This window comes from Schistocerca piceifrons, chromosome 7, assembly GCF_021461385.2.
Source record: "Schistocerca piceifrons isolate TAMUIC-IGC-003096 chromosome 7, iqSchPice1.1, whole genome shotgun sequence".
NCBI classification, from domain to species: domain Eukaryota; kingdom Metazoa; phylum Arthropoda; class Insecta; order Orthoptera; family Acrididae; genus Schistocerca; species Schistocerca piceifrons.
In genome coordinates, this window is record NC_060144.1 from 544,719,034 (window position 1) to 544,726,268 (window position 7,235).

Sequence of the window (7,235 nt, forward strand, 5' to 3'; positions counted from 1 at the left end):
CTTCCTGGCACAAAGTAACGATACGGACGTGATCGAACCGCGGACTGAACTGATCGGCTGTCGTACCCCCTCCGTCTAATAGGTGCTGCAGATGCATGGTTGTTTACATCTTTGGGTGAGTTTAGTGATTAGTGTCATCTCTGAACAGTCAAAGGGACTGCGTCTGTCATGCAATATCCACAGTAAACGTCTGTCTTCAGGAGTTCTGGGAACCGGGGTGATGCAAAATCTTTTTTGATATGTGTATATGAGAGGAGAAATAGCCTCCTTGGTTGGCTGGGAGTTTGTTGAAGTCAGTATTGTCGACTGTAATGAAGTAGTGTAGCAGACAGAGTCTCCATAAGTTGTAACTTGTTACTTGAATGTAACAGTTTATCTGAGCTGTTAGATACAACTGGCATTATAGAGCATTAGAGTAGATAAGGTATCCGGTATGCTATACAGACGGTCAACTAGCGAAATGAATCTGATACGAGTGCTATTACAATCTGCTAACTATTGGCTCCTGGGCCGATTTCAGTATTAGTATATAGCCACTTGGCTTCGCAGTACAGGAGACAAGTCGTCAGTTATAACTTGGTCCTCTCATTTAGTGGAATCCTGAAGTATTACTCGTTGAGACAGAGATAGTATTCTCCGTTCAGTACAGTTCCAAGTGAGGTACAATAGATACTTATCTCGCAGTTGTTATGTGTCCCGAGAGTATTTCCACAGACTTCTCGAGTCTTCATCTGCTGCTGCAGTGGCGTCGCTGTTCCGTAAGCAGACTCTTCCGTACTGCAACTTATTACCGAATCTCCTCTCTGCTGAGAGCAGCCACTTTTATATGCGTCATAACTGATCTGGTTCCACCCAGACTTCCTGAGTGACCTCAATACTGTCTGGGTTAATCAAGTACGTATGCTGATGCTGTATTGCCCGACTGGACTCTCTATTTTGTAGAATTCCATCTCCTTTGAACTGCCTTACAGCTAGATAAATTCTGTTGTTGCCCATTATGTGTGTCAGTGGAATATTTCCTCTATCTTATTTGACCTTGTCCCCTCAGTGTCTTGGCGACTTCTCTAGTGTCCGTGTGCTGGCTGGTTGTCTAAATGACGAGTGGCCTCCAGTTTAAAGTTGCGTTATCTTCTCCAAATCTGCTGTTAGCTTTCTTATTTGTTACGTACTCTGGTGACGCAAAGCACTTACTCCATCCTTAAGTAATTCTCTTTTTGAACTGATTATTAATTAAATTTTTAAATCGTCTCAGAGCATGACACTGTGATGAGATCAGATTAAGGGAGGAAACTGGCAGAGGAGGGGGTTGGTTTTCCTGAATGGTTTTCTCGTATAGCGTCATCTTAAGTGTCAACGGCCTTGCCGCAGTGGTAACACCGGTTCCCGTCAGATCACCGAAGTTAAGCTTTGTCGGGCTAGGCTAGCACTTGGATGGGTGACCATCTGGTCTGCTGAGCGCTGTTGGCAAGCGGGGTGCACTCAGCCCTTGTGAGCTTTAGGAGCTACTTGATTGAGAAGTAGCGGCTCCGGTCTCGGAAACTGACATACCACCGAGAGAGCGCTGTGCTGACCACATGCCCCTCCATATCCGCATTCAGTGACGCCAGTGGTTGAGGATGAGATGGCGGCCGGTCGGTACCTTTGGGCCTTCATAGCCTGTCCGGGAGGAGTTTATCTCAAGTAATTATGGTTTGTCATATTTATTCGTTCATTGACATATCACTCTCCAATATCTCATTCTGTTGAACAAGTCAAGATATGCATTAATGGCCATAAAGTGCCACTGTGACCTGTTTATTTCAGATATGGTACACAAATAACAAATCACGACGAGTTGACACTAGCTGGTTGAAAAAAAAAAGTCGCTTGACTCCATCTGTAATATCCAATTGCTGTTTTTACCTACTACTTCATACTAAGCTACGGTGGCAGATTCGAATTCTTCCTCGGGCATGGATGTGTGTGATGTCCTTAGGTTAGTTAGGTTTAGTAGTTCTAGGCTCTAGGGAACTGATGACCTCAGAAATTGAGTCCCATGGTGCTCAGAGCCGTTTGAACTTCATGCTAAGCGTTTATATAACGTTACTCATTTCAGAGAACACAATTATCTGTCTACACTCAGGAATAGTTAAAAACTGGTTAATATGAGTAATAGTGTGACTGAGGAGTTACATACCTTCGTCCTCATATTTAGATATAGTGTGGAATGGCAAATAAGGTCTCTTTTAGTCTTTTTCTTTTTTAATAGAATTTCTGATTTTCTGCCTGATGCCTTCCAGTAACATGTTAGCCCTTTTAGAGAAAGTATGCTCACAACTTTGTCTGGATTTCCACCTCATTTATCTCCAGAATCTTTATAGGAAAACAGGAGTAATAGCATTGCAATTTAATACACATTGCTGATTTTATCTAAACACCAAGGCAAAGTAGTAAATATTCCGACCTGTAGGCAACCAGAATTACAGAGGGGGATCCTAAGAGAGTAAAAAAAAAAAAAAAAAAAAAAAAAAAAAAAAAAAAAAAAAAAAAAAAACATAGTGGCTGGCGGTATTGTGTTCGAAAGCCAAAATCCCTGAAAAGCAACCGTCAACCATATCATTAATTTAGAAGAAAGTAGATGCCAGAGGAAAACGGAAGTGTAGGTTGACGACCGATTACCGTAAGGTAAATGAGGTTTCACCATGTGAGATATTCATAATTCCGAATATATCACCAATTCTGATCCAACTGGGAAAAGCCTAGAATTTTTCCGCATTGGAGTTAGCAAGTGGATACCATCAGATATTAAGGGATCCACAAGACAGGGAGAAAACGGTGTTTAGTACTAACTACCAGCACTACGAGTACAAGGGTATGGGATTAAAAGGGACACTCAGTACATTTAAGAGATTAATGAACATCGCGATGACAGGATTGCAAGGAAGAAAATGCTTAGTATATGTCGATGACATCATCTCTTATGGAAGTTCGTTGCAGGAACACAAGGAGACACAGACTGAAATTGCACTCAGACAAACGTGAATTTTTAAGGAAGGAAGCGATACTTTTGGGACATAAAATAATAGATAACGGAGGGTAGCCAGACGGCCGAAACATAGAGAAGAAATTCCCAGTACCCAAGACAGAGAAATAATTAAAAGGGACTGCTAGGGTGCTATCACAAGTCCATCCAGGATTCCAGTAAAAAAGTAACTCCTTTGCATAAGTTGCTAAAGAACAACGAAAAGTACGAATGGGGAAGACAGTAAGAAGAAGCTTTTGAGGAATTATAAGCAAAATTAATCAGTCTTCCCATACTGCAGTATCCCGACTTTAAGAAACCATTTATTATTACCTCTGGTGCTAGCGGAACTGTGATAGGTGGAGTATTATCACACGGTAAGGTTGAAAGCAACCTACCAATAGCAGAGGCCCTCATGACGTAACAGAAGTAACTGCCCAATGTCTTCATCAGAATAAACAGGAGGCAAGAGTTGAAAGTGCCTGGTAATAGATTGAAACTTTATTATTAAGACATTTCGTATCAAAATTTTGATTACAGACTCACTATGGTGTCCTCAACCACTAACACGTGGATTTTGATGACGGCTAGCTGGTGGCGGGACTTCCAGTGTCACGTGCAAAGCGAGATGGATGATATTGTGGAGATTCACACCATTAAAACATCCCCCGAACTTTATTACCATCATCAAGGAGCTGTAGAACTAACCAGAACCGCTTGTAAATTTGTAACCTACTTGAATCTGACGACACTCGACGAAAGATTTCACACACTAAGTAGACTATGGATAAGGGCAGGGCAACAATGTAAGGAGAAACTGAAACAACTAAACCTTAGCAAGTGAGAATGTAATATGCTAATGAATGGGATGACACACAATGTAGAAAGCTTAAAAGTAACCAAGTCGCTAATAAATCAATTAACACGAGCGGCGAGGACACAAAAGAGAAGAGTTCTCAGTTTTGTGGGAGAAGTCGGCAAGGTGTTTCTCGGAACATTCAACGAGGTCGATGCTGCCTGTTATAAGTCTCACATAGATCGTATGGATTCGAGATCAGATTAGTTCTTGAAATTAACCAAAGAACAAGTACCAGTAGTCAGAGCCACATCGTCTGGATTGAATCGAATAGTAGCGTCAGTAGCCGCAAATGAGCAGTTGCATAAAAACGGAATTACCAAGCTAAAACAGTTTATTACTTGCTCTGTAAGGACCACATATCAGTGTCTAAAGAGGACTGAAGCAATCATGACGTTTAACGAATAACTCCTAAAGTTACATGTACTATTTAATCCACTAAGTAGAGAATATGAACAATTAGTAAGTGCTATAATTTACGCATAGAGAGGCATTCTAGCACCACACATGGTATATCCTGTTTAAACTGTCCAGTGCCAATAACAGATTCAGACAGAGTTAAAAGGAGTACGATTTCCAGTACCGCTAATAGTCAAGTATGGCTACCTATTATTGAAAGTCATGGAGCCTGATGTGTTTATACCCAACGATATATCAGGTTATGTCATTAGCGTATCTCTAAATGAAAATAAGGAATTCAGCCTTTATAAAATGTTACCATTAAACCATGGCAAGGATAATGCATATATAGAACTAGAGAAGGAGTACAAACCGCCTTCAATCACAAGTTGGGTTTAAACACAGACTTGACGACATCCACATCAGCCTAACTGTACTTCACACAGAATCCAACAGTAAGAAACTTAATCTACTAGAACAGTTAGAAATAATGTTACACAAAGAAAAAAGTTTATTTTTTCCTGAGGAATCAAATCTATAATAGTACAAACAGCTGACAACCTACAACATGGTGCCAAATAATTATTTTAATAGTACCCATGTACTAGTAATACTGTGAAACAAGAAAATCGGTAATATTTAGAAGTAGAACATCTGTATGAACGAGAATCTTTGGCATGTTCACGTTCTGCTGCTACAATGTGCGAAAAAGTGTGTGAATATGTATATATCCCAGTATGTACTGCAAAATTAAAGATGTGTATTGTGTATACCAACTGCACAACAGAAGCAGACATCACACAATGTTAAACTGTAAGTTAATTTCATATTATTCACGCTTTTAAAATTGTATCTACAATATACCATGTTGTAACACAAAAATGTAATATAAACAGGCAAACAACTAAAGAAACCTGATTTAAATCACTAAAAAGCATCTGAAGATGAGCCTCCAGGGCTCTAAATGCATAGTGGAATAAATAAACGCAACTTGTGACTGAAGGCGGTTTGTTCTTCATTTTACGAAAGTAAAACAGTCGCGGACGAAACACTGCAAGACAATGGATAAAATTAGAGAAGGAGTATTTATTAATAGATAGTTCTAAGAAATTGTATGCTAAGCTCTCACCGGATCAACTAAAACGTAATGAAATGGACAAACAAATACGTATCCGTCGACAAATCTGTGGGTTAAGTTGATGTGTAACCAAGAAGATTGCGAAGTAAAATTGTTAGAGGATAATCATATCCCTAATTGAGTGAACAAAACTATTTTCTTAGAAGGAAGTCTAAGGACTACTTTAAAGGCTGACGAGTGGCTTTACATAACACCCAAGGAAGAAGGCATGACTACATTATGTAGTAACTATCCATCTACAGATATTATAGTAAATGGGACTGGGAGAATAAAATCCCAGAGAACTTGTTAACGGTACAATTCACACTTCTATACCCAATCTGATAAAGTGATTCACGAAAATGGCACTAGAAAAGATGTGACTCCAAATGTCAAAGTCAGCTTAGACTGTTGTAAAGAAATCGAGGAAAAATCAATACTTCAAAAATACAATTCGACTTACCACTGAACCGTATTACATCAAATGTAGATGATCTAAGGATAGCCTGGGAAACAACTAGAGGACGTTGACAACTTCATCGATAAAAAACAACTAGAGCTATAACAGGAAAAGAACGTTCACACTTATCCATTGCCACTTACCTGAGCATAATTTTGATTACTTTTGTTACTGTATTTCATTGCTGTGCAAACTGTAATTGTTGCAAATACTTGTAAAAAGACCTATTTTATGAAAATGAAGAAGGAACTGCTGTAGTTCAATGTCTGTAAGGGCGGCAGAAGTACAAATTCAAAAAATAAATAGAACACGCTTAAGAACAAAGGAAAGAGATGACGATGTGTTCATCTACGAAATGCACCCAAGGGAGGTGGATGACAGAGTAAAAATAAAGAGCAGACGTTGAAATGTTTTAGAGGATAAGATGTTTCTATTTCAGGAAAAATCATGGAAACTTTTGTAAAAGACATGTGGACTTTGTAAAAATCATTTTTGTGTTAATGAGCTTTGAACACTGCACATTAATTTAAGCATGTGAGGAGGGAGTCATCCCCTCAGACGATTTAAAGATTTAGTTAACAGTGAGATCAAAACGAGAATTACTTGAGGATGGTGTCAGGGTCTTGCCTCGCCTGAGTACACGACAAATAGGACAACTAACAGGATATCTGGACAAGATAACGCCACATCAAACTAGAGGGCACTAGTCATTTAGCCAGTCAAGTAACACACAGGCACAAGAGAAGGTGCCAAGACACTGACAAGAGAGAGGACAAAGTCAAGTAAGATGGAGAAAATATTCCACTGACGAACACATTGGACGACAACAGAACTCATTTAACATTAAGGCAGTCACATTTAGAAGGAATTATCCCAAAGAGAGAGTTCAACCGGGTAATACAGCATCACTGCATGTGACGGAAAACTTCTTAGTAGATTAAGCCAGACAGTACTGAGGTCGCACGGGAAGGCTATGTACAAACAGATCAGTTATGATGGGTATAAAAGTGGCTGTTAGGAGCAGAGAGGAGGTTCGCTAATCAGTACGGAGCAGTCAGCTTGGGGAGCATCAACGCCATTGTAGCACCAGATGAAGACTTAGTTTCTTCAGCCGCGAGAAGCCAGTGGAAAGACTCTCGGGACACAAAAGAACTGCGAGATAAGTAGATATTACACATTTCTTGGAGTAGTATTGAACAGAATGCCTGTCTCTCTCTCAGCGAGTAATACTTCAGGATTTCAAAAAATTACAGGACTCTTTCTCCTTCTCATCTCCATTAAAAAGGTTTTAAAAGCTGAATCCTATCTGAGAGAGGCACCCCGATGTTGCCAAGTCCTGATCGCACCACACAAGTAACGCCATGTCAATACTGGTGAAGCACACCACCTGTGCTGGGACGTG

The 7,235-nt window shown here is 39.9% G+C and overlaps 1 pseudogene; it reads left to right on the forward strand.

Annotated features, from left to right (window-relative positions):
* Positions 1-1,349: 1,349 nt before the first annotated feature.
* Positions 1,350-1,467, forward strand: LOC124709184 (annotated as a pseudogene).
* Positions 1,468-7,235: the final 5,768 nt, after the last annotated feature.